Source organism: Theropithecus gelada, chromosome 4 (genome assembly GCF_003255815.1).
Source record: "Theropithecus gelada isolate Dixy chromosome 4, Tgel_1.0, whole genome shotgun sequence".
In the NCBI taxonomy this organism is placed as follows: Eukaryota; Metazoa; Chordata; class Mammalia; order Primates; family Cercopithecidae; genus Theropithecus; species Theropithecus gelada.
The window spans coordinates 31,281,128-31,308,442 of record NC_037671.1 but is presented as its reverse complement, the minus strand read 5'-3'; the positions used below and the strand labels follow the sequence as shown (position 1 = coordinate 31,308,442).

Sequence of the window (27,315 nt, the reverse complement as noted above, 5' to 3'; positions counted from 1 at the left end):
AGCTACTTGGGAGGCCGAGATATGAGAATCGTTTGTTCCCTGGAGGTGGAGGGTGCAGTGAGCCAAGATCGCACCATTGCTCTGCAGCTTGGGTATCAAGAGTGAAACTCCATCTCAAAAAAAAAAGGAAGAAAGAAAAAGAAATGTGATCCATGACTTAATCTTTATTCAGTAACATGAAAATTGACTAAACTAAAAACTATTAGGAAAATGATTCTTAAGACCTTAAAATTCATAAGTGGTGGATATTTAATACATGAAAAATGGGAAATATTATCAAAATATTTGGATGTTTTCTTTTCTTAAACTTAACATCTAGTAAGAAAAAATGAATTTTTAAAAATCTGGCTTTCCTTGGCTGTAAACCATAGGATTTGAGATTTCCATAAATCTTTTACTAACCACTATGGCGGTTGTGAGGGCAGTGAGGAGATTACAGAACCAGCTACCAGTGGTGTTAAGAAACACGTTTCATTTTTTAGCTTCTTTTAAATCTCTGAAGAGGTTGAGTACCTCTGGGACTGTAATAGTCTTCAGAAGGGTTCCAGACCTGGTAAGATCTGGATAACCAAGGTCCAGAAAGTAGGTGGAGGAGGATGAGCTGACACAATATAAAATTCTCTCCAGTTACCAGTTCAGCCTAACCCAGGAACCTGCGGTTGCTTCAGGTGACCAACATTCCTATAGTAATGAAGAAAGAGGACTGCAGCCTTCAGCCTGAATGCATTGTGCTTGAGTATCCAGGAAAGTCTTCATCCTGCCACTGCTCTGAAAATCCAGGTTCCATACTCCTAATGCCTTCCAGTGGCTGTCCCTGAAGAGAAAATAAACATTGTTCTGGAGAGAGCCAAGACCACAGAAATGAGAAACAGAAATGTCCTTGCAGTGGGAGGTGGGCATAGGTGAGGGGTAGGTTTGGGGGTAGCAGTCCAGATCAAAGTGCCACAAATGATGATGATGATGATGGCAATAATAATAATGTAAAATATAATAATCATGTAAAATGTCTTTATAAAGAGAGGATCAAGACATAAAGTTTTCCACTTCTCTCCTCCTCAACCAATCCCTATAGCAGAACGCAGTCCCCAAGGAAAGTTACACTTAGAACCTTCTGGAAGTAGGTGGACTTCCCAGCAGTGCCTCAGGAGCTCCAGTCTGTCATAGTAGTTAAAAGTTTACTATCAGGTGATTATCATCATTACCATCACAGGCACCATTATTGCTGTGGAATTTTTTCTTCTAACCAGAAGTTCCCACAACTTATTATGCAAATCAGGTACACTAGAGCTAATTGGGTCCATAAATCCACTACCCCACAAACAACCTACCAGGCATCTAGAATCATTAAGGCTCTGCTGATCACAAAACTTTTGGAAAGAGTATCAGGCAGGACAGGAAGATTCTAAGGTCCTAGAAAACCAGGACTCAGACCCCCTCTAATCACCCTATTCCCAGATTTGCAAAGCAGCCCATAGCAGGAGGTAATACACCACTGTGGTCTCCCCTGTGGCAGTTAATCTGTGGATGTAATATCTTTTCTGTGGACTGTGTGGACACAGGTGGCTCTTAGCCTTGGAGAGTGCCCATGTCAATTCTGGGAGGTGAAGTCTCAAAATACGAGAAGTAGGACACAGTCTATCCCAGAGCACATAAAATCTTGCTTCTGTGGTCTTATGAACACCTCTTGACTTGGCTTCTGTTCTCTGTAAACAGAATCTGAGACAAGAATTGAGGTACATATAACTTATTGAAAGAATGGTCTCAGAAGAAAGGGAATCTGTGAAGCAGGACAGGGCCAGGAAAAGAGAGAATTAAAATGCAATTTCTGCTGGAGTTTAACTTCAGAAAAAATCACGCTATAATCAGTCCCATCTTGAAGGATGAGACATAGCCTACAAGGTAGCCCACGTGAGTCAGTCATTGGCTTATGGACCCACCCTTGAACTCTAGAGGCATACACTCCCAGGTGAGGTGGCTCCCTTTGGCTGAAGAAAATTCTCTGGAGAAGGTGGCCACTGAGAGTAATACTCTGAAGGGGCAGCTCTGAGCCATTAGCAGCCAAAACTCAGAGCAAGTGGAGATGCAGGCACTAGCCCAGTAAAGCCCATCTGGGTAAGGCTGTGGAGACCACCTATCACCTTCCTCAAATGAGTCACTATTGAGGGAAATTTCGAGTAGAGGCCCTGAGAAAAGGACATTGGCAATCCTTCAATCAATCATCATTTTCCCTTTCTTGACTTCTATCTCTAGGAAATTGGTTCTCAAAGCATAGTCCTCTGGCCAGAAGCAGTAGCATCACTTGAGAACTTAGAAATGCAGTTTTCAGATCTCTCCTGGGCTCACTGACCCAGAAGCCCTAGGGTGGTCCCAGAAGTCTGTTTTCAAAAGGCTTCCAATTGATCCTAATACATGCTAAAGTTTGAGGACCGTTGCTCTAAGGAATGGAGAATTTGCAAAAAATATTGTCATTTTGACATAGGATGAGTAAAGAGAACTCTTGTACTTCATGTGGCTACTGACTCCTCTGCACAGTCAAGCCACACTGCCTCCCACTCAGCCTTTAGGTGTCCCCAGGGTTAACATGGACAATTCAGCCATGCCCTTGGTTTATTAGTTTCCTCAGTCTCTGATCCACATCATCTTCATTTAGGTCCAAATTCAAGATGTGTTATCTTGACAAAGACTCCCTCCTTGACCCAGCTTTAATCAGGGTTCTCTGAGCCTTTGTGACATCATAAGAAATATATATTTGGTCTTTCCTCCCAACTCCTGGCACAGAGCTTCTAAAATCCTTATAACTTCCTGACTGATAGGGATGATAAGAGGTTCTTTTGTTACATTTGGTCTTAGTCCCTGGTTCCCAGCACAAGAGCTTTTAAGACCCTTGGAATCTCCTAAATAGTAACTGTCTTTGTGTATGTTAATGAGATGACTGGTGGCTGAAAGTCTCCAGATAGCTTCAGAGTGAGGTCTGGTTGCCAGAGAAACCATCCATGGCGATTAAAGATTTGGAACTTTCAACACCCCAGCCCACTTCTGAGGAAGGCAGAGGAGCTGATAATTGACCCAGTCATCAAAAGCCAATGATTTAATCAATCATGTTTGTGTAATGAAATCTCCATAAAACTCCTAAACAACAGAACTCATAGAGCTTCTGGGTTGGTGAACACATGGAGTTATTGGGAGTGTGGTGCCCCGAAGAAGACACAAAAGCTCTATATTCCTCCCCATACCTTGCCAAGTGTATCTCTTCATCTATATCCTTTGTCATATCCTTTATAATAAACCGATGAACATACGTAAATGTTTCCCTGAGTCTTGTGAGTTTTTATAACAAATTATCAAACTTCAGGAGGAAGTTGTAGGAACCCTCAATTTACAACAGTTGGTTAGAAATATGAATGACAACCTGGGACTTATGATTGACATGTGAAGTGGGGGGCAGTCTTGTGGAACTGAGCCCTTCACCTGTAGGGTCTGCACTAATTACAGGTAGTTAGTATCAGAATTGAGTTGCAGTGTCAACACCCAGTTTGTGACTGCAGAGTTGGAGAATTGCTTGGAGCGGAAAACCCACACATATGGTGTCATAAGTATTGTGAGAGTATAGAAAAACAGTCTTTTCTTTTAGCCTTCTCAGGTAGGCCTTGGCTTTTGACTGCCTTCAGCAAGACTCTTATCAGTTTATTGAGCATCTCCCCAAGTCTGGTATCTGCACAGATTATTAATCCTCTACCCTTAATTTCTAAGTCCTTAGCCTACCATTAGCAAGAATCCTGTTAGGCCAGTTTAGCAAGAATCTTCCTCCCTTTGATATCTGTGCTTAGTAATTTTCCATCATCTACCATGCCTTCACTCTGCCTGTTGGCTGTAAATCTCCACTTGTTCCGATTGTATTCAGAGTTGAGTTCAGTCTCTCTCTCTAATTGCAATAGTCTTAAATAAAGTCTTTACTAGCACTTTACCAAGTGCCAAAATAATCTTTCTTTAATATGTATTTTCAAATACTTTGTGATTTGGAGTAAAATAAAAAGTTCTCATTTTCTCTTCTTTCTTTATCCCTTCCCCTCCTGACCACCACCTGGCATTGCTCTGATTGCAAGTTTTCTCTTGCTCTTTCAAGTGTTAGGTTACAAACTTTCTCTTCTTTGAATCTCTGTGAAGTTCCTGGATAGGGATTCCATGTCCCTCTAAAATTTTCTTTATAAAACCATATTGACTGTCTACTTTTTCTTGATTCCTTGTAAAGGGAAGAGCAAACTAGTTTTAATTCTTTCAGACTCCTTTTGGCCTTTAAAATACAGTGAGGTCAGGAGTGGTGGCTCATGCCTGTTATCCCAACAGTTTGGGAGGCTGAGGCAGGAGTTTGAGACTGGACAACATAGTGAGACCCCATTCCTACAAAAAATAAAATTAACCAGGTGAGGTGACACACACCTATGGTCCCAGCTACTAAGGAGGCTGACATGGGAGGATTACTTGAGCTCAGGAGGTCGAGACGCCAGTGAGCAGAGATTGCACCATGTACTCCAGACTGGGTGACAGAGTGAAACTCTGTCTCAATAAAATAAAATAAAATAAAATAAAATAAAATAAAATAAAATAAAATAAAACACAGTGGCCATTTTATAAAACCATTTTATAACCTCAGAGTGCCACCTAGAGTGTATGTAGAGCTTATACCAATTTTTAGATTATAACTTCAGAGGAACTAAGGCAAAGATAACTCAAGGATCTTCCCTTTTTCCAGGTCTTTATTCTTTTCTCTTTTTCCAATTTCCTCTGTATTTCTTTGCCTCCAGCCAGACAAGTTAATAGAAATGGAATTATCACCTAATAAGTTATGTTTGAAGACACTCTACACCTGAGAAAGATAGCTTTATCTTTATCTGTAGAACCTCAGAGTCATTTCTATTCAGAATACTGACTTTCTAGGGCTCCCGTTCCAAAAACAAAGACTTCTAAGTTCAGTGGCTCCTGAAATATGAGTTTGCTGTATGATTTTATTATATTCAGATATAGGAAATAGGAAAACAAATTGGATGGATAAAACCAATAGAGATAGTACATAAACTAATAACTTACAAGATAAGGCAAAATTCACAAGATGTGTTAACTACAGATAAATTAGTAAGTAGCTTGTGATACAGAGGCAGAATTCGTAAGTTGTGTTAAATGCACATACAAGTACATTAGTAACATGGAAGATATGTTACAGACAGCATAAATAGAATATATAATGGAACAAACAATAGTGTTATTTGGAAAGGAGCAGAAAGATGAATGGTAATCAAAACTAAATGACATTCAATTTTTCTATTCTCTTATTAGAGAAAAATTGAGTCCTCGAATTGTAACTTCCTACCAAAGGAGGAGAGGAATTATTAATGGCTTTAATAATCTGTTTCAGAAGCTTAATATAAAGTTTAAAAAATTGGCCAGGTGTGGCGGCTCACACCTGTAATCCCAGCGCTTTAGGAGGCCGAGGCGGGCGTATCACTTGAGGTCAGGGGTTCGAGACAAGCCTGGCCAACATGGTGAAACCCTGTCTCCACTAAAAAATACAAAAATTAGCCAGGTGTGTTGATGGGTGTCTGTAATCCCTGCTACTTGGGAGGCTGAGGCAGGAGACTCTCTTGAACCTAGGAGGTAGAGGTTGCAGTGAGCCAAGATGGCGCCACTGCACTCCAGCCTGGCTGACAGAGCGAGACTCTGTAAAAAAAAAAAAAAAGTTAAAAAGTTAATTTGCATCAGTCACTGTGAGTTCTAAGGGTACATGGGTACCTTCTGGCTTCAATCTATATTCATAATTTGCAACATTATGTAAAAGCCAAGCTCTCAATGTCTGCTATCAAGGACTTCTGAAACCAGCCACTTTATGCCTTCCTAAACCAGCACTGCATTTTCACAGAGCCTATCTAAGTCCCAAATACAAACAAACTTTAAACTCCTTATTCCAACTTGTCTTCTCTCAATTTAAGAGTGAACGGACAATTAATGTGGACTCTGCGTTATATGCATAGGGTATAAGGCCCGGGGGGAAAAAAAGACTTCCAGATCCTCCATAACTGGGTCCCTTGTCAAGAACCAAAGCTCAAACTTATCCTACATTTTAAGGGGCCCCATCAGTTGGGGGACAGAAGGGACAGAAATCAGCATTAATGTGGGGATGAAAAGCTTGTTTCAGGATTTGGAGGTGCTGTGGAGATTACGGTTCAACTCTGCTCTTGATGGTCCAAACTAATCAGGTCAATGTTCACAATTCCCTTCATGCAAAAAAGAATAAATTTGGCATAATATATTCCATCTTTTGTGATTATTTCTCATAAGTTTTTTTTTTTTTGGCAAATTTAACTGTCTCTTTATGTCAAACTTGATTCAGATTTTTAAATGTGTGCATCAAAACATCAGGTTTGTATCTCTCTGTTGAGAATAAAAGCTTCTCTAGAGACAAAACAAATATCAAATTAAAAATGGAATTTTACATTTGGCATATTTGACTGAATAGCAAATAGTTAAAAAGAGTTTAACTGAATAGCAAAAACTCTCAATTCCATGAAATCATGTTTTCACAATAGCAGGTTCTGCTTAGAATATCATACTAATTGCCGTGGCTAGTTAGGGAAGGATCACTATTTGAATCTAAAGAGCAGTGACATCATATTCACTTGAGGAAAAAAATGCATGAGGGGACAAAGAGAGTCATTTACAGTAATCACATAGTTTTCAGTTTAACAGAATAGGTTGTGGTGCTATTCAAAAGGAAAAGCAATAATAGGAGGAACTTGATGAGTCCAGAGTGTCTATGAGATACTAAGGTGGAAATGTCTTATAGGCAGTGGCTATAATCATATGGTATTCTAAAAACGTCTATGTAACATATTTGGAAGTTATCAGTATTCCAAATATGCAAGATATTTGAAAGTATTTTGGAAGGTTCAAATATATGTGTGTATGGAATATTCCTTTGAATACCATCTCAGAAAAAAGGGCAACCAAACATGGAACCTAGAAAACATCAACATTAAAAGGTTGAATCTTCCACTTGCACTAGATTTTCAGGTTGGAAACATATTTTACTCAAGCCGCTGGGAAGTTCTTGGCTAGAATCAGAGATTCCATTCCCACAATTTCTCTATAGAGCTACACATTTGACATATTCAATATCCAATTACAATGCTCACTATGACCACATAAACCAGTGGAAGATTAAGTATTTCTTAATTAGGGTTTTAAAATGCTATGAAAATAAAAAACTAGTCTTTCTGAGCTCTTTGTTCCCTGCATATACCTCGTCACATAGCCTCCCCACAGCTTGCCACTTACACACAGGCTTGGAAACAATCCGGAAGTTTGAAAACAAAGAAGAGACAAAAATATCAGGCAAATCCACAAAAAGAAAGAACTCAAGGACTTAAAATCATGTGAGGTGGGATTTTGGACAACACTTATTAAAAAAAAACAAAGAAGGGTACTGCAAAATGCTAAAAATTACAGTTTAAGTGGAGATAAAGATTTTTGTGTTTTTGATATTCATCCTCAAAATAAAGCAGCAACTTTCATTCAGCAGAAATTCAGCGGAGACCCAAGTGGAAAGGCAGACACAATTTAGTAATTGACTTCAATTTATTGCACTCAGTTCAAGAAATATCAGTGGAAAAAGAAATAAGTGATATTATAAGAGACAAATAAGAATAAAACACTGACCTGATAGATATCATAACATTCTTTATAGCGAATTTTTAACTGCCCTATTTTAAACTGCCCAAGAAATTCATGAATTGACTATACAATGGTCCAGTAAGAAAATATCAAAATACTTTTTAATTTAGAAAATTCATACTGTACTAGAAAATAAAGATGGAAATCAGCATCAAAATATAATCAGAAAAGTATAAAATGTTATACTTTAAAAATGTCAAATGCTTCTAAAATATCTTGGCTCAAAGAGAAAATCAAAACTAAAATTACAGGTTAGGTAGAATAGAATGTCAATAAGACAACATATATCACTACCTGCGGAATGCTACAAAAGCAGGTCAGAGGAGAACATTTGTAACTTAAGTGTATCTTTTAAGTAAATTAGAAAGATTTTAAATGACTGAAATACTGGTGAGTATTTCACTTCAGAAACAACTAGAAGACCAACAAAACACACCAAATGAAAGCAGAAGAAAGGAATTCACAGGGAAAATCTGTTTACATGCTAGGAGAGCTAAGAAAGTATTTTTGTAAATAAAACTGAAATACAAATCTGTGGAATGTCTAATCAAGGGAAAATATAAAATTAGAATTCAAAATTAGTGATGAGAGAGGAGACATTTATAAATAGAGAAGAGATAGGTGTCTTAAGGGAAAAGCAAATATTATTTACAACTTTATATCTCTATGTCTGATAATCCCTGATAATCTAAGCATAGTGAATGAGATAGGATTTAGGACAATATAAATTACCAATATTGATGTGACAATAAGAATAACATTGATTGAAAGCTTGAATGGCCCTGGCATCATACTAGAATGTTATAAACAATAAGTCATTTAATCTTCAGTATCATTATCCCTCAACAAATAAGAAACTGAGAATCAGAGACACTCTATGACATACTCAAGTGACACATCCTCATAGAATAAGAACCACAGAAATAGATGAAGAGGCTGTCAAAAGTCTTTCTATTTCTAAGCCCCATGAAAGGTCCTCATTCTCTTAGGCAAGTGCTGTCAAATTGTCAAGGATCAGGTAATCCTTGTGGGTTGAGTAGTTTCAGGACATAAAAAGGGGATGACTGCCGAATCTATTCATTAAGGTTACCAAAACCAGACATAAACAGAACCCAAAACAAAAACAAAACGTATCAAATGAGAACAATCCAATTCATACATCTAAAGGTCAACATATCAAATAAAATATTAATAAGTAGAATCTGGCTGGTGTGTGTAAGAATAATGAATTCAACAGAAACAAACAAAATTCACTCCAATAATTCTATTTTAAGTATCAAAACTCATTATTTAAAAAATACCACATAGTGGTTTCATGACTTCTGTGGCTAAACAGGCTAGAATCTCCATACCCCAAGAGATTAGAGCCTTCATCCAGCGCTTTGGACTGCTTAGCCACTTTGCCTCCATGAAAAGCAATTCTTTTAGAACGTTGTGTATATTGCCTTCTGTATTCCCTTTTAACATACTTTTATACACTCATCGGGAATTTCATGTCCTCCAAACTGGCAAAAGTAGAGTTAAAACTGTGTGCACAGATCTCAAAGATTCCCACTTGCCAAACATCCACCCTGATTATCTACCCTGTAATGAGTCCTCCCAGATACTGAGAAAAGACAGAATTATTTTCGGGGAGTTCACTGCCCCTCTCTCCAGCCAACCAGGACCCAGGAGACACGAGTTTCGGTCCCATCGCTGTCTTTTATGTTATCCGGGTGTGAAGCAGGCGGTAGCCTTAGCCTTTACATCTGGGAGAATAAAATCCATTAGCTTCTAGAAAAATGAGTCATTAAGAAAACGCTTGAAAAACCCCATGGCCGACCTGGCTCTGGGGCTGAGACAGCGCTTAGTTGACGTCTCATTTTTGCTGGCTGTGTTTAGGAGTAGGTGGCAAAGAGTTATTTTTAATGTGCACAACCAGAAAACAGAGGACATCCCCTCCCCAGTCCCAGCCTCCCATCTACCCACCTAGGATTCGAGTCCCTGCTTTTTAATAAAGCCCTTACTATGAGAGACGTGGAAAGAAACGTCTGTACAGACAGATCTACTTTTTGCTGACTGCGTTCAGGGCCTTAATTCCCAAAGTCCAGGACGGGAATCCGTTTGCATTTGATGCGTGTCTTCGGATCCTACCGGGCCGGAAGAGGCTGTGTCCTGCCCTCTCCAACCCCACGAAAGCATTCTGGGCGGATCCCGGGTCTCCCCTCCCCAGTCCCAGCCTCCTTGTCCCTCACTCCTCAGTCGTCTCAGTCCCCGCCTGCCCTGGGGGCCTTGGGCCCCGCAGAAGCACCTGAATTCCCACGGCCCCTCCCCGGCCCTACGCGGGGCCTGCTCCTGGACGCTGAGCAGCAAGCGGTTCAAACCCCGCGGGCGGGGTTCCTTGCAGGTCCCCGGAGGGATGAGAACCGGGACCCCCGCGGGGAGTGCAAGGACGGGTTACAGAGGAGAACGCGTTATCTGCTCTGGGAGGTGATTTTCAGAACTGAGGGGGGAAAAAAAAGAAAAAGAAAAGAGAAAAAACCGAAAAAAAACAAAACAAAACAACAACAACAACAAAAAAACAAGCCCAGGAGGAGCAGAAGTAAACAAAGGGTGGGAGAAAACTGGGCCAAATGACTTTTTCTTGGTCAGTCTTAAAGTGTCGACCAAATTCCTTCAGGGCGAAACTGCAGAGAGTCCTGACGCCCCGCCCCTCCCCCACCTCCGTACCCTTCCTGAGAGGCCCCACACGACACAGAACTTTACTCTCCTCTTGAGAATGACATCACAAGACCTGAAGAGGAGCTAAACGGGCTGACACCTGTAGCTGAAGAGTGCCTTAACGCCGAGTCCCACGGCTCCATGCGAGAGATGCCTGTTCCTCCTCTGACAAATTTGGCAGCTTCACGTACCCTAAGTGAGTGACTTTCAAGATTCGAAGGTTTTTAAAAATTATGTATAGATATATTCCTTTTAATGGTCTTCACGTATTGTATAGCTTTCTGTAATGCTCTTTCTTGGATTAATAGAAAAATCCCTTGACACTGTAAACAGGCGAATACGTTTCCCCGTGTATTCGTATGTCTTCAAAAGAGACTGAGGAAATGAAGCATCTCTCGAGTTGGCATGTTTTTTGAAGACAGCAGTTAACACTCAATAAACTCATTTTGTCAAAGTAAAATGAGATAGATTCACTTTTAAATGGCGCTTCCGCGTGGCTCTATGGCTTAGCTGGTTAAAGCGCCTGTCTCGTAAACAGGAGATCCTGGGTTCGACTCCCAGTGGGGCCTGATATTTTTCCCGAGAAAATCAGCTGTTTCTGAAAACTGTTTTCTTGATGAGGAAAGAAATTGTCAAACAGCAGTAGAACACAATTGGATAAATTCCAAGTTCTTTAACCGCATCCTGCTCAGATTCCTTACTTTTAAAAAGTAAATGCTTAGGAGGAAGACAACGCAAATGCAAAGCACTGCCAAAGAATAACGCATGTGACCCACCTCTATCAATTTCATATGTCTTGCTTTAAACTGTGGTAAAATGTTTTTGAGCACTTACAACGTGTTACAGTTTAAAGCATGTAGATAACTGTTGTAGGCTTGCAGGTAAATAAAATCTTTCTAGATTCTAAAAATCTCCAGCTCTATAAGATAAGAAATTAATGAGCAACAAACCCATTAGTAGATACAAACAAAAATTAGGACATTTGCAGGGGCATGCTTGCCTTTTTTTTTTTTTTTTTTTTTTTGAGATGGAATCTCACTCTGTCGCCCAGGCTCCAGTGCGGTAGATATTCTCATGCCTCAGCCTCCAGAGTTGCTGGGATTACAGGCGTGTGCCACCATGCCCAGCTAATTTTTGTATTTTTATTAGAGACGGGGTTTCACCATGTTGGCCAGGCTGGTCTCCGGTTCCTGCCTCAAGTGATCCGCCTGCCTTGGCTTCCCAAAGTGCTGGGATTACAGGCGTGAGCCATTGCGCTTGGCCTGGTTTTTACTTTTTAATGAGAAATATTTTTACAATGTGGCTACTATGTTACTCTAAGTATCGTAAGTAGCAAGGTAAAATAATTGGAAAATGGTCCCTTATGTCTGGACCTCACTGCTGTACATTTTGATTGGGACCTTGTTGAATTAGGTCACATTGCCCGTATAGGTCACAGCTGCTCCACTTGATGCCTAAGGGACCTTTAGCAAATTGCTCTAGCTCCATGAGTATCACTTTCCTCACATGTGGAACTGAAATAGTAATAAGCCTACCTAATATGGTTGATGGGAGGGCTTGTTGAGTAAATACACACAACATAGTTTAGAAGGATATTTGGCACGTAAACAAGCAATAAATTTCACTATATTGCTGCTTTTTTATCATTTGTCTTATTTATTGAACAATTAGGGCCAAGTGTTTAATCCTTTTACTCTGAAACTGCCTTTGCAAAACTATGGCAGTGAGAGAAATCTGAGATGGCTGTGGCTGACTCCATCTTGCTTCTAGCCTCACAGGCTGGCTGCCTTTGCTCATTTCTGGGCATGGACCAAGTTAACTGTGGAGTCCTAATTAGGGAAAAAGAGTCAAGCTGGCAGGACCAAGGGAAAGCAAGAACAGAAAGCAGATAAGCTATAAGTCTGCCTTTCTTCATGGTCCAGGACACATAGCCCTCTTGTACAAACAATTCACAATCTTCCTGAGCTCAACCATCACCACACACCTGCAAGGTAGCTCATTTCAACTTTGGCATTATCAGTACTGCACAAAGCCCTTTTCAGTTTACAGCATAAACACTATTCTATAAAATCTCCAGCAAGCCTTTGTTTCTTTGCAGTCAGCTTCTCTCATGCTGATTTGGCCACTGCGTTCTTGCAATCTATTTTTATACTTTCTCTAATAAATCGCCTTTCTAGGGTCTTTGCAGAAGTAATCAAGTTATGATGAGGTCATTCTGGATTAGGGTGGGGCATAATCCAGTGACTTGGATCTGTATTCGAAGAAAGAGAGGGAGGTTTGGACACAGAGACACAGACACACTGGGAAGACGGCCCTGTGAAGATGGAGGCAGAGATTGCAGTTACTAGCCACAAGCCAAGGAATGACGCTGCCATTGCAAAATTATAACTGAGAAAATTATTACAGTAAAAAAGATCTGACCTAACTGACTCCATCTTGCTTCTAACCTCCAGGCTGTCCTTGTTCATTCCTGGGCGTACGCTGAAGTAACTTTGGGAAGAACTTAGTTTATAGTTTAACTTTGAAACAAGGATGATAACAGCCCTTTCCCAAAACAAACCCCCTTCCTGCCTAGGGACTAGACTGCTTTTGTAGGACTAACAAATTAGCCACAAGATTAGAAATTATGGTTTAGAAGTCATGCGGCTGGAGGTTACAAGATTCTGACACTCCCCAAATTGCTACTAGTGATAACATCACTATTCTATTGTAAAACCTAACACATGCTACACTCAGTGGATCAGCCATACCACCCAGGTCAATAAACTGGCTCATCTGATCTCGTGGTCCCCACCTAGGAACCGACTCAGCACAAGAAGACAGCTTCAACTCACTATGCGTTCATCTCTGACCCAACCAATCAGCACTCCCAGCTCACTGAACGCTACCCACCAAATTATCCTTAAAAACCCCAATCCCCATGTTTTGGGGGAGACTGATTTAAGGGATAATAAAACTCCAGTCTTCTGTACAGCCACCTCTGCATGAATTAAACTCTTTCTCTATTGCAATTCCCCTGTCTTGATAAGTTGGCTCTGTCTAGGCAGCAGGCAAGGAGAACATGTTAGGTGGTTACAGGAACACCAAGGATCTCTGGCAATCATCACAGTTGAAAGAGGCAAGGAAGGGTTCTTCCCAAGAGCTTTTAAAGGAGCATGACCCTGTCCACACCTTAATTTTAGACTTCTGGCTTCCAGAACTGTGAGAAAGTAACTTTCTATCACTTTAAGCCACCCAGTTTGTGGTAATTTGTTATGACATCCCTAGGAAGCTAACGCAAAACATTAAAACAAAATTAGTGATTTATACTAGCAAGTAAATGAAATCTATTATTTTTCCTAAATAACAGACGACATCTGGGACAGTCACACCTCAGCTTAAAATTACAAATGTAGAGTATTCCACTTACCTGGTTGTTTTACACTAGCACAGAATCTTGGAAACTCTCTCAATTCTTTTTCTTCTTCCTAGTTTGTTTCTTACAGGCCACTACACCTGAAACAGCCATTGCAAAATTATGACAGTAAGAGAAATCTGGCATGCTGACTTCATCTTGTTTCCAGCCTCAGTGGGTGGTTGTCTTTGCTCATTCCTGGGCATGGGCCAAACTAATTTTTGGAGAAATTTAGTTTATAATTTAAATGGTAATGCCCCTTCCCAAAGACTAAACTGTTCTTATAAAACTAATAAAAGGCCACCAAGTTAGAGGATAAGAAGGTCTGAATTCTAAATACTTACCAGCCATTATTCTGGAAGTAATATGATTTGCAACTTCCCCAATTACTCTGGCAGATAACATCACTATTGTACAACCTACAACATGGTGATGTCTTTTCAGGTTTTTGCATTTCTGACAACCACATGTCCTCACCTGGACCCGCCAACCCCTCCTGTGGCCTCCACCCAGGAATTGACTCAGCATGAGAGGACAGCCTCAATTCCCTATGATTTCATCTCCAACCCAACCAATCAGCTTGCCCCCTACCCTGGTCCCCTGCCCACCAAACTGTCTTTGAAAAGCCCATAACCTCCATGCCTTCAGGGAGATGATTTGAGTACTAATGCCATCTCCCATGTGGTGTGGCTGAGCTTGTGTCTATTAAACTCTTTCTTTACTGCAATGTTGTGATCTTTCTGGGTGCAGTGGACAGGAAGGACCCCTTGGGAAGTTACACACCCATCCCCACAATGGTGTAACTCTGTGAAGTTCTCCCATGAATTGCCCTTGGCTGTTTGGAGACATCTAGTAGATTACATCACCATTCCATTCCCAGCAGCTGATAACTGACGGATGGGGGGAAGGAGTATAAAAGTCAAGTCCCTTGACTCAGTGACCACTCTGCTATGCAATTTATATTCCAGAGCCCCTGTCTCATGGGTCAGGCCAAGGCTAGACTTTATGTGAGACCACATCTTTGCGTTGTTACTTTTCCTTCCCCATCCAGAGGATCATTTTCTCAGTAAGTCACATACTCAGTAAGGCACATCCCTTGTCTTGGGGTATGCTTTAGAGAGTCTGGCTTTGTTTCCCAGGCAGGAGTGCAGTGGCGTGATCTCAGCTCACAGCAACTTCTACCCCCTAGCCTCAAGCAATCCTCCCACCTCAGCCTCCCAAGTAACTAGGACTATGGACGTAGGACACCATGCCCAGCTAACAAGTCTGGCCTAAAAAGACTTTCAAAGTAAATTTTTGGCCAGCCATAGTGGCTCATGCCTGAGATTTCAGCACTTCAGGAGACTGAGGCAGGCAGATCACTTGAACCCTGGATTTCAAGACCAGCTTAGGCAACATGGCAAAAACCCCTCTCTATCAAAAATACAAAAGTTAGCCAGGCATGGTGATGCATGCCTGTGGTCTCAGGTACTGGGGAGGCTGAGGTGGGAGGATCGCTTGAACCTGGGTGGGTGAAGGTTGCAGTGAGCCAACATCGCACTGCACTACAGCCTAGGTGACAGAGTGAGACTCTGTCTCAAATGATAATAATTTAATAAATTCCTTTTACTAATTCTCCATATTCAATCAATTGAACAAAGTTTTCACATGGAAAAGTTCAGCCCAAGAGCTTTACACATGAGGAAGGCATTCACACTGTGCATCAGATCCTGAAAATGAAAACTTTGAACATCCAGTGTGGAGAATGTGAGAGGTACCAAACAAATTGGTGGCTGATTGACCTTTCTGTTTTCTTTCAGTGTCTTTTTTGCTTTGAATCAGAAAAGCAAATTCCATTTGAAAGTCATTACTCAGGATTTATCTTCATTATTGAAATTTACAAGGTGCAAGACCCTGTAAGGTATTCAGTAAAGTACCTATACATTATAACTGAGTATGAGCCCTCAAGTTATGACCATCTAGTGCATGAGATAACAGCTTTAAAAAAATAAGACCTACAATGTAAGTCTTGTAAGTCTTTAAATTATTAGTTCCGTGGGTATGATGTAGCAAATAGAAATATTCTTCAAATAAAAAGACATATAATACAGTATTTCTATGAAATTATCCTTCAAAAATGAAGGAGAAATAAAGACTTTCTCAGAGAAACAAAAATTGAGGGAATTTGTACTCAGAAGATCTGCCTTGCGAGAAATGATAAAAATTCTTGAGAAAGAAGGAAATGATACAGGTCAGAAACTTGGATCTACATAAAGAAAGGAAGAGTGTTTATTTATTTTTTTATTTTATTTTATTTTATTTTATTTTATTGAGACGGAGTCTCACTGTGTCTCCCAGGCTGGAGTGCAGTGGCGCGATCTCGGCTCACTGCAAGCTCCGCCCCCCGGGTTCACGCCATTCTCCCGCCTCAGCCTCCCAAGTAGCTGGGACTACAGGCGCCCGCTACCGCGCCCGGCTAGGTTTTTGTATTTTTTTAGTAGAGACGGGGTTTCACCATGTTAGCCAGGATAGTCTCGATCTCCTGACCTTGTGATCCACTCGCCTCGGCCTCCCAAAGTGCTGGGATTACAGGCTTGAGCCACCGCGCCCGGCCGAAAGGAAGAGTGTTAAAGGAGAATTAGAGAAAGTAAAATCATTTTAGTTTTCTTATTCTTAATTGACCTAACAGGTAACAGTTTGTTCAAAATAATATCAACAATGTTTCAATGATATAGCTTACAGATGCTGTGAAATGAATGACAATAATGTCATAAGGGGCCAGAGGGAGGAACTGGGAAGACTTATTAATACCTGTGTAGTGGTGTAGGGTAATTCGAAAACGGAGTTGAATTAGTTGTAAGTGTATATAGCAAATACGAAAACAACCACTAAAAATGACAAAACTAGAAATATAGGCTGGGCACAGTGGCTCATACCTGTAATCCCAGCACTTTGGAAGTCTACCTTGGGAGAATCACTTGAGGCCAGGCACCACTGAACTCCAGTCTGGATGACACAGCGAGACTGCCAAAACAAAACAAAACAAAACAAAACAAGCCTGGTGCAGTGGCTCACGCTTGTAATTCCAGCACTTTGGGAGGCCGAGGCGGGTGGATCACGAGACCAGGAGATGGAGACCACCCTAGCTAACACGGTGAAACCCCGTCTCTACTAAAAATACAAAAAGTTAGCCAGGCGTGGTGGCGGGAGCCTGTAGTCCCAGCTACTCCGGAGGCCTCGACAGGAGAATCGCTTGAACCTGGGAGGCGGAAGTTGCAGTGAGCAGAGATCGCGCCACTGCACTGCAGTCTGGGACAGAGCTAGACTCCGTCTCAAAAAAATTAAAAAAATAAAAAGAGAGAGAGAGAAAGAGAGATGAATCGACTATTAGAGCTGGAAAGACTTCAACAACCCTCAATCAGTAATTGACAGACCCAGCAGGCAGAAAATCAGTAAGGACACAGTTCAACAGAACAGCACCACCAATCAACTGTAAATAATTGACATCTATAAAATACTTCATCTAACAACATCAGAATACACATTCTTCTCAAGCTCACATTCACCAAGGTGGACTACATTCTGGACCATAAAACACATTTTAGCAAATTTAAAAGAAAAGAAATCATACAAAATATGCTACCAAACAACAATTGAATTAAACTAGAAATCAGTAATGAAAAGATAACTAGAAAAGTACAAAATACTTACAGATTAAACAATATACTTCTAAATAACAGATAGGTTAAAGAAGTTTCAAGATAAATTTTAAAAACATTTCTTAATTAAAATGAAAACACAACTTATCAATCATTTGTGAGATGAAGTAAAAGCAGTGTTTGGAGGGAAATTTATAGCATTGGATGCACATATTAGAAAAGAAGAAAGATCCAGAATCAGTAATTTAAGGTTGCACGTTAAGCTACCAGAAAAAGAAGAATAAATTAAACTCAAAGTAAACAGAAGAAAAGAAATAAATATTAGAGCAGAAATCAATGAAATAAAAAACAGAATTAATAGAGAAAATTCACAATACTGCAAGCTGGTTACTTACAAAAATTCAGAAAAATTGATCAACCTCTAGCCAGGTAACTAATAAAAACAAACAAGAAGGCACAAATTACTAATATCAGAAGTGAAGGAGAGGCCACTATGAGTCTGTGAACATTAAGACAATAATAAAATAATTTTATGAACAACTCTGTGCCCACAAATTTGATAACCTAGTTGAAATAGACCAATTCCTTGAAAGATATGGTCTACCAAAACTAACATGAGAAGAAATAAATAATCCAGTTAGGTTTATATCTACTAAAGAAACTAAAGCAATAGAAGAAACAGCTCAGCTTTCACTGATGAAATCTACCAAATATTAAAGAAAGAAATTATACCAATATTCTAATATATCTTCCAGAAAATAAAAGCAGAGAAAATACTTCCTAACTCTTTCTATGAGGCCAGAATTACCCTAACACCAAAACCAGATAAAGACATTACAAGAAAGGAAAACTACTGACCAATATCTCTCATCAATATAGATGCAAAATTTCTCAACAAAACATTAGCAAATCTAATCCAACAAGGCATAAAAAGAATGATACACCAGAACCAATTGGGATTCATTCCAGGTATGCAAGGCTGGTTCAACCTTCAAAAATCAAGGCAATTTATTACATCAAAAGGCTAAAGAAGAAAAATCATATGATTATATCAATAGGTGCAGAAAAAGCATTTGACAAAATTCAATGCCAATTCATAACAAAAACTCTACTAAACTAGGAATAGAGGGGAATTTCCTCAACTTAATAAAGCACATCTACAAAAAATGCCACAACCAACAACATACTTAATAGTGAGAAACTAGTTTCTTTCCTGCTAAGATTAGGAACAATGTGAGAGTCTTCACTCTCACTATTCCTATTTAACATTGTACTAGAAGTTTTAGCTAATGCAATAAGACAAGAAAACAACATCAAAGTTATACAGATTGGGAAGGAAGAAATAAACTATCTTTATTCACAGATAACATGATTATCTATGTGGAAAATCCGAGTTAACAAAAACTCCTGAAAGTAATATGAGTCTATAGCAAGGCTGCAGGATACAAGGTTAATATACAAAAGTCCATTATTTTCATATATGCCAGCAATGAACAACTGGAATATGAAATTTAATACACAATACCATTTATGTTAGCACCAGAAAAGAAATACTTAGATATAAATCTAACAAAATATATGCCATACCTGCATGTGGTAATCTACAAAACTCCAGATGAAGGAAATCAACATGGCAAAACCGCATCTCTCCTAAAAATAAAAAAATTAGTTGGGCCTGGTGGCACACCCCATCTCTACTAAACATGAAAATATTAGTCAGGCCTGGTGACACACACTTGTAATCCCAGCTACTCGGAAGGCTGAGACAGGAGAATTGCTTGAACCTGGTAGGCGGAGGTTGCAGTGAGTTGAGATTGTGCCACTGCACTCCAGCCTGGACAACAGATCGAGACTCCATCTCAAAAAATAAATAAATAAATAAAGACGGTGTGATATTAGTCAAAGAAAAGATACATAAATCAATGGACTAGAATATAGAGAGTCCAGAAATAGGCCCACACAAATATAGTCAACTGATCTTTGACAAAGGAGCACAGGCAATTCAATGGAGAAACGATAGTACTTTCAACAAATGGGGCTGGAACAACTGGACATCTACACACAAAAAATGAATCTAGACACAGGCTTTACATCTTTCACAAAACTCAAAGAAGATCACAGACCTAAATATAAAATGCAAAACTATAAAACTCATAGAAGATAACATAGAAGAAAATCAAGGTAACTTTGAGTTTGGCAACAGCTTCTTACATACAATGTCAAAAACATCTTCAATAAAGAAAAAAATTGATAAGTTGAGCTTCATTAAAATTCAAAACATCTGCTCTGCAGAAGACAAGTAAGAAAACGAAAAGGCAAGCCACAGGCTGTGAGAAAATATTAGCAAGACACATACCAGATAAAGGACTGGTATGCAAATTACACAAAGAATTTTTAAAGCTCAACAATAAGAAAACAACTCAATGTAAGAAATAGGCAGATCTAAACAGATATAAGATATACAGATAGCCACTAAGCATATGAAAATATGCCCCAAATCACATGTAATTATGGAATTGCAAATTAAAGCAACAATGTGATACCATTACACACCTACTAAAATAACTAAAATTCAAGACATTGACAACACCAAATGCTGCCAAGGATGTGGAACAACAAGATGGTAGCTGATGGCTGAAGACTGCTGGTGCAAGTGCCCCAAGAGAAAATGGTAGATGCTGCAAAACCTTTTCTAACCTAGACTTTAAGAGTTGCATAGCACTGTGTTTGCTCATTCTATTAATGGAGGCAGCCCCCAAAGTCCATGTGGGTGTAAGGAAAACTGACATAAAATATAATTTGATGGAAGGAGTTGCAAAAAAGAAAAAGTTCAGACATGTTTTAAAGCTATGAAGTCCATATCTTTATCTGCATGATTGCACAAATCCATATATATATATATATATATATATATATATATATATATATTCTTTCACTCTCTGTGTGTGTATATATGTATATATATAGATGTATAATCATTGAAAGGATTAAAATCACAGAGAGTTTTTTTCTTGTACACAGCTGAACATCAATAACATTTGGAGATATTTGAGAAAGCCGCACATATCTGGAGATTAAACCACGGAGTTCTAATAACCCACAAGTTGAAGAAGAAATCACAGAGAGATTAGAAAATGCTTTAAACTGAATAAAACTGAAAATGCAACATATCAAAATTTGTGGGATGCAGCAAAAACCATGCTTAGTGGGATAATTTTAGCATTAAACATATTAGAAAGGAAGAAATATTTCTAATCAATGTTCTCATCTTCTATCTTAGAAACTTAGTAAAAAAGATGAGCAAATTAAATCCAAAGCAGGCAGAAGAGGAAAATAATAAAGAGTAAATGCCAACAAAATAGAAAACTGAAAAACAATAAGGAAAAACAATAACATCAAAAGCTGGTTTGTTGGAAAGATTAACAAAATTGATAAATTTCTAGCCATACTCTTCAGGAAAAAAGAGAGAGGAGACACACATATGACAAGTGAGAGTAGGCTGGGCATGGTGGTTCATGCCTAACACGTTGGGAAGCTGAGGCAGGAGGATTGTTTGAGCTTAGGAATTCAAGACCAGCCTGGGCAACATAGCGAGACCCCATCTCTACATTTAAAAAGTAAAAAAACTATGTATTAAAAGAGAAAGAAAAAGAAACAAATGAAGGAGTAGATATCACTAGAGCTTCTACAAATAATAAAAGGACACAAGAAAATGTTCTAAATGTATTTCACCAATAACTTTGACAATGGATGAAATGGAAAAATTCCTTGAAAGACACAAAGTGTATTCAAGAAGAAATAGATAATCTAAATAGCCCTACATCGATTAAATAAATGAAATCCATGCTTTATAACAGTCTTACAAAGAAATAAAATCTGGCCCAGATGGTTTCAAGTAAATTCTACCAACTATTTAAGCAATAAATAATATCAATTTTACACAACTTATTTCAGAAAGCAAAAGAGGAGGCCACACATCTGAACTCACTTATCAGGCCAGCGTTAACCTAATACCAAAACCAGACAAAGCCATACAAGGAATGAAACTGCAAACCAGTGTTCCTCATAAGAAGAAAAAAATCCTTAAAAATTTAGCAAATCAAATTCAATCATTTATAAAATAACACATCATGACCAAGCAGGACATTCCTGGGATTAAACTCCAAGAATCCTAAGTTAGTGAAACATTCAAAGGAAAGAAAAATTGGATTTTTAAAACAAAAAGATACCTTTTACATGAGCTTCAGAATTATGAAATACTTAAAGGTAAGTTAAAAAATGTGTGCAAGACCTGCACACTGAAAAACTATAAAAGATAACTGAGAGGAATTAAAGAATACTTAAATGAATGAGAGAAATACCATTGTCACTGGATGGAGGATAACAAACAATGTAACACAGTCTACCACCAGAAGCAATAGTCCAGGATGTCAATCTACTGCATAGATTGTTCTGGTTTTTTGTTTGTTTTTGTTGTTATTGCTTGCTTGTTTTTTTGAGACAGGGTCTCACTCTGTCACCCAGGCTGGAGTGCAGTGGCTCAACTGTGGCTCCCTGCAGCCTTGACCTCCAAACACTATGGTTGGATATACTGAGATTGGGATTCCTCGGGCGTAGCCACGTCAGGCAACCACACTTCCAAAGTCAACATTGCCCAGCGTGCGTTGCAATGCCATGTTTCCCTTTCATTGGAGGGCACTATTTAAGGCCCAAATACTTTCAGTAAGCAGGAGTACCACCCTTCGTTGAGTTGTCCTTCCTGATGGTCCTTTTGTAGTTGTTGCTTGAGTTATTCATTCTAGTGCTTTAACACCGCCCCTCCTACTCTGGGTGCCTGGAAGTGATAGAGAAGATCAAGTTCATTGTACACCATAGGAACACGCCCATTGCTGCATTATCTGGGCTGTGAAGAAAGTGCCTTGGTCAGATTAGAGTCTGAATGGATATCTGAACACATGGCAGATGTGTTTCTCCAATATTTCAATTTTGTTCTTCTTTAATGTTGTGTAGTTATTCTGCATCTTTTGCCTTTCCGTATACACTTTATGATCTATTTGTCAATATCCACAAATAACTGGCTGAGATGTTGATTGGGATTATGTTGTCTCTATAGATCAAATTGGGAAAAACTGACACCTTGATAATATTGAGTCCTCCTAACCATTCAAAGGGAATATCTCTCCATATTTCCTTTGATTTCACCATGTTGGCCTGGCTGTTCAATTATCCGTCCAACCGTCACTGGACCATATGGCTGGCCCATTTATAACAGCCCATGAGTCTATAAATAAGTAGCAGGGAGTTGCTGTTGTAGTGGCCTACACAGCCATCAGTACCTCACAGAGTTCAGCACATTGGACAGAGGGTCCTCATCCACTCTTAGTCAAAATGTGGCCACCATTGGGGTGGAGAACCACTCTTCTTGCATGTGTCCTGACTTTACTCCCTCCAGGAAGAATAATTAGGAGTGGGGCCACAGTCTCCTGGTTTTTGCTGTGGTGGAGTGACTCTACATACCAACAAGGGTTGAAGGGGAGAAAGGAGTGGGGGTTCAGATGTTTATGGGGTTTCTGGACACTGAGGTTTTAAAGACAAGAATCCCGACTTCTCACAAGGGTAGAGGTAAGCCGATAGCATTGGAGGGCTCCAGGAGTGACACCATGATCCATGGCAGGCAGTTGCTCATATGCTATGGGTGGGGCCCTTTGGTCCATTTATGACAGGGCAGGAGGACCTGCCTTTGAGGAGGATCTTGTCTCATAAAAGCCTCCAAGGTCACTGGGACAGGACCATGTTGTCCACATCTTGTCGGGGAGCAGGATCCTATTTCCACCTGTCTATTGCCTTCACACGCAAGACAGTTATGACTTCATGGACAGTTTTCTACAGGGGTCTTCTTCTTGGGGAAGCCTCCCACAGTAGGGAATACAGCCCTCTTGTTCCTATCAAAGCAAACTAAGAATGGGATAGGTTTATCTCGATCTCTGTCCTGCTGGTTCTGTCATTGGGTGAAGGCAAAACTAAAGCCGCAACACCGGCTTGTGGTTAGTTTTCTCAAACTGCGCCAGTCGGGTGATATTGAGTTTGCACTCCCCATCACCAAACAGACACATCGACCAGGCTGCATGAGACTTCCCAGAGTTAGAGAAGATGTAACAGCAGAAGCAGAGATCAGTGATGCAGCCGTGAGTCAAGCAATGTGGCAAGGAATGGATTCTTCCCTAGAACCTCCAGAAGGAAAGCAGCTGTGTCACACATTGATTATCTCCCTAAGACCCATTTTAAACTTCTGACCTCCAGAAATTTAAGATAATGCATTTGTGTTATTTTAAGCCACTAAATTCATGGTAATTTCCAACGGCTGCCAAAGGCAACTAATAAAGATTTATGGTATTTGGTACAGACTGTGGTATTGTATAATACTGCAGTCAGTGCATTGAAATAGCATCTAACTCACAAAGGAAGTTGGTAGGGTTCTTGAGGGACTGCAGCCTCATTTTTCAGTCATGTTGTCTGTCAGTGATGCAGGAATCCAAGCTTAATGGGTGGGGTTTTTCTTTCTCAAACAGAAGGATATGGAAATTACAAAATCACCATACCTTCTCTGAGGTTCAAGCTCAGGACCTTCATATTATGAGACTGATGTGCTGCCTCCTGCACTAAGAAGGCACTCCTAACTGTCTTAGCAAATCCATTAATTATACTCTCTCAAGTTTATGTGAACTTTCTGAAAAGTTAGATTTTCAAAATAGAGTGTAAAATGAGAATGTATGCTATGTCATGTGTTTACTGTCCTTCCAAGTATGTCATATGACTTACAAAAATCATCTCGGGACTTTCCCCTTGATTAAATAAATGTACAACACAGTGGATTTTCCCACTGTGCCTTAAACACCACTTTCTGCTGGGAGATGTTAGACTTCATTAGATTGCACACTACCCCCCACCACAACATGTGTAAAGATGTTATTAGAAGGTGACATACAGACGCAAGGGGACTGAGCTGGGTCCACAGCCTGAAGACTCCCAGCCGGAAAGCAATGACTGACACAGAAAGCAGATAAACTCTAATGAAATCATAGCTGCAGGCTTGCCTGGGTCTGAAGCTACACCTCCTTGCCTGCCAGAGTTCTCCTTAAAATCAATGTCCCTAACCTTGTCATCTGAAGGATCTTCACAGGTCCTGAGCTCCAGAATAGCATAAATAGAGGTGAGACAAGGGGGAAGAGATGAGGTGAAATGATTGAAAAGGGAGAAACAATATACAAGATAAAGCAACCTGACAAAGCGAAAATTGTCCAATGTTTGAAATTGTAGGGTTGAGGTGTAAGCTTTCCATGTGCCATCTTAATTTAGGAAAAATAATTCACTCGACTCTCTTGTAAATATGTTACTTTAAAAAACTTCATTACCTGTGAAATGAGATATCTCACTGTGTCATTCATGAGACTGAGTACTTGATATAAAAAATTGTTCAGTGAATGCTAATAAGTAATACAAATACTGATAGTGAACTATACTGAGTGCTTATTATGAGCCAGGTGCTGTTTTAAGCAATTTACATGCATTTGCTAAAAATAAAAATTCTGCTATTTTTTTTTTAACTCTTTCTTTTATTTCAATAGGTTTTGGGGAAAATGGGTGGTGTTTGGCTATATGAATAGGTTATTTAGTGGTGATTTCTGAGACTCTGGTGCATTTGTCACCAGAGTAGTGTACATTGTACCCAATTTGTGATCTTTTATCCCTCACCCCTCTCCCATCCTTTCCTCTGAGTCCCCCAAATCCATTGTATCAAAACATTCTGCTATAATTTTTAAAGGCAAGTTTTATTGTCTTGGTTTTACATATGAGGAAAGTGAGATCCAGTGAGCTTAAGTGCCTTGCCAATGACCCTGCAGCTATTAAGTGGAGCTGCTGGCATTTGAAATAGTCCAACTGGGGGTCGTTTAAAAAGGGGCAACATCTAACGGGACAGGTGAGACTAAATAAGAAGATGAGCGGCGTTGGGGCTGCAGCAGGGGAGAAGAGGTCGGAGTGCCAGCCCAGATGGCGTTTGTGGGCTTGAAGTGAGCAGGCCACACATCCTCTTAGGGTCCGGAGAGGATGTGATGCTCCGCACCAAATACAAACTAGTCCTCGCCCTGAACTTTAAAAACTAAGGTCATGAACACATTTAGCAAAAAAAGCAGGTCTGTTTGCATAGTTCTTTCCACCCCTTTCACAAGAGGAAATCACGCACAGACACACAAACCAAGACGCGAGTTCCGGGTGGATCGGGATGAGAGCTCCTCTGTTTTCTGGTTGCGAACATTAAAAATAACATCTTGCTCCAGACCCCCAAACGCAGCTGACAAACTGGAGATTCGATCTCAGAGTCCTCAGAGTCCCCGTGCTGCGTCGGCCTACGCGGTGATTTCTAATCATGTTCTTAAGAACCGATTCTCTTGAGATTTGTTGGATATTAGGTACTGGTTTCCTGTCCCTTTACTCTCAGGTATTAGAAACAGGACGGAAAGCACATGCAAATCTCAGATGCAAGACAAGGGACTGGGACAAGGAACCTATTTACAGATTTTGTCGGTGGTTGAGACCGCTACGGAATCATTTGTATAGAAATGCTCTGAGAAGAAAGTAGTAACACGCAGAATAGTCTTGTGTCTCTTAAATCATTAAGATGAGCTCCAAGAGTATACAGGTGTGGTAGCGTGGCCGAGCGGTCTAAGGCGCTGGATTAAGGCTCCAGTCTCTTCGGGGGCGTGGGTTCGAATCCCACCGCTGCCAAACTTATTGCAAAATGACTACCGGTATCTAAAGCTCATTGAGGTTTGCAAAAGAAACATTTTCCACTGCCAGCGCAAGGTAGGTGTTTAATCCTGATAATGGTAGGTTGAAAACTAAATAGTAGCTGTAAAATCAGACTGCCATCAGTCATATATAAGACTTCATGTCCAAGGGAGTATGTTCTTTTTTATGTTTTAAAAATGTTCATACAAAAAGTACAACTCACATGATTCAAAATTACAAAAATTTAAGAGTACATACATAATGATAGTCTATTTGTGTACCCACCCCATCCTGCCAGACACCCAATTCTGGCCCCTTGGGCAACCAGCCATATTAAAATCTGGAGTTCTATTCAAGGCATATTCTTTGCATATACAAGCCAATAGAAACACTATTGGGGTTTTTTTTTTCCACTATAAATATGCTTTCCAAACCCATTCTATTACACCTTGCCTTTTTCACTCTATGTATGTTGCAGTAATTTCCATGTCAACAAAGAAAGAGCCTCTTCCCTCTTTGTTTTGTCTGCATAGCATTCAGTTTTATGAATGTATCTGAATTTATTTCAGCAGTCATTTTTAACAATATAAATAACATTGCAATAAATTAACATGTATAGCCACATTTAATAGATGCATGGGATTAGAAAACTTTCTAAGAGTGCAATTGCTAAATCAAAACATATGTGTGTGATGATGATTTTGGTGGCTCTTGCCTCATTCTCCTTCCCTAAATATTACAAATTTATTCTCCTGTAGGACCCAGAAAGAACCTGTTTCCTCAACACCATGACCAGCACAGAACATTGTAATAATGACAATTATCAGTCATTTAGCTCCAACTAAGCCCCAGATATTGTCATAAATTCTTAACATATATTGAGTCATATAATAATCTCAATAATATATAAGGAAGTTCATATAGTCCACATTTTACAGAAAAGAAAATTGGAGTTGTAACCAATTAATCACATAACCATGGTCATCTAAATCACATAGTTTGTAGATGGAGGAATAAGGATGTCAATGCCTGTGACTGAATGAAAAATGCCCCAAAAGATATGATATCCACATT

The 27,315-nt window shown here is 39.7% G+C and overlaps 2 non-coding genes across 2 annotated transcripts; both read left to right on the top strand.

The window, feature by feature from the left end:
* The first annotated feature begins 10,917 nt into the window (after positions 1-10,917).
* Positions 10,918-10,991, top strand: TRNAT-CGU. The gene has a single exon. It is a non-coding gene; the product is annotated as a tRNA-Thr (tRNA).
* A 15,165-nt stretch (positions 10,992-26,156) lies between these two features.
* TRNAL-AAG lies at positions 26,157-26,238 on the top strand. Its single transcript has one exon. It is a non-coding gene; the product is annotated as a tRNA-Leu (tRNA).
* Positions 26,239-27,315: the final 1,077 nt, after the last annotated feature.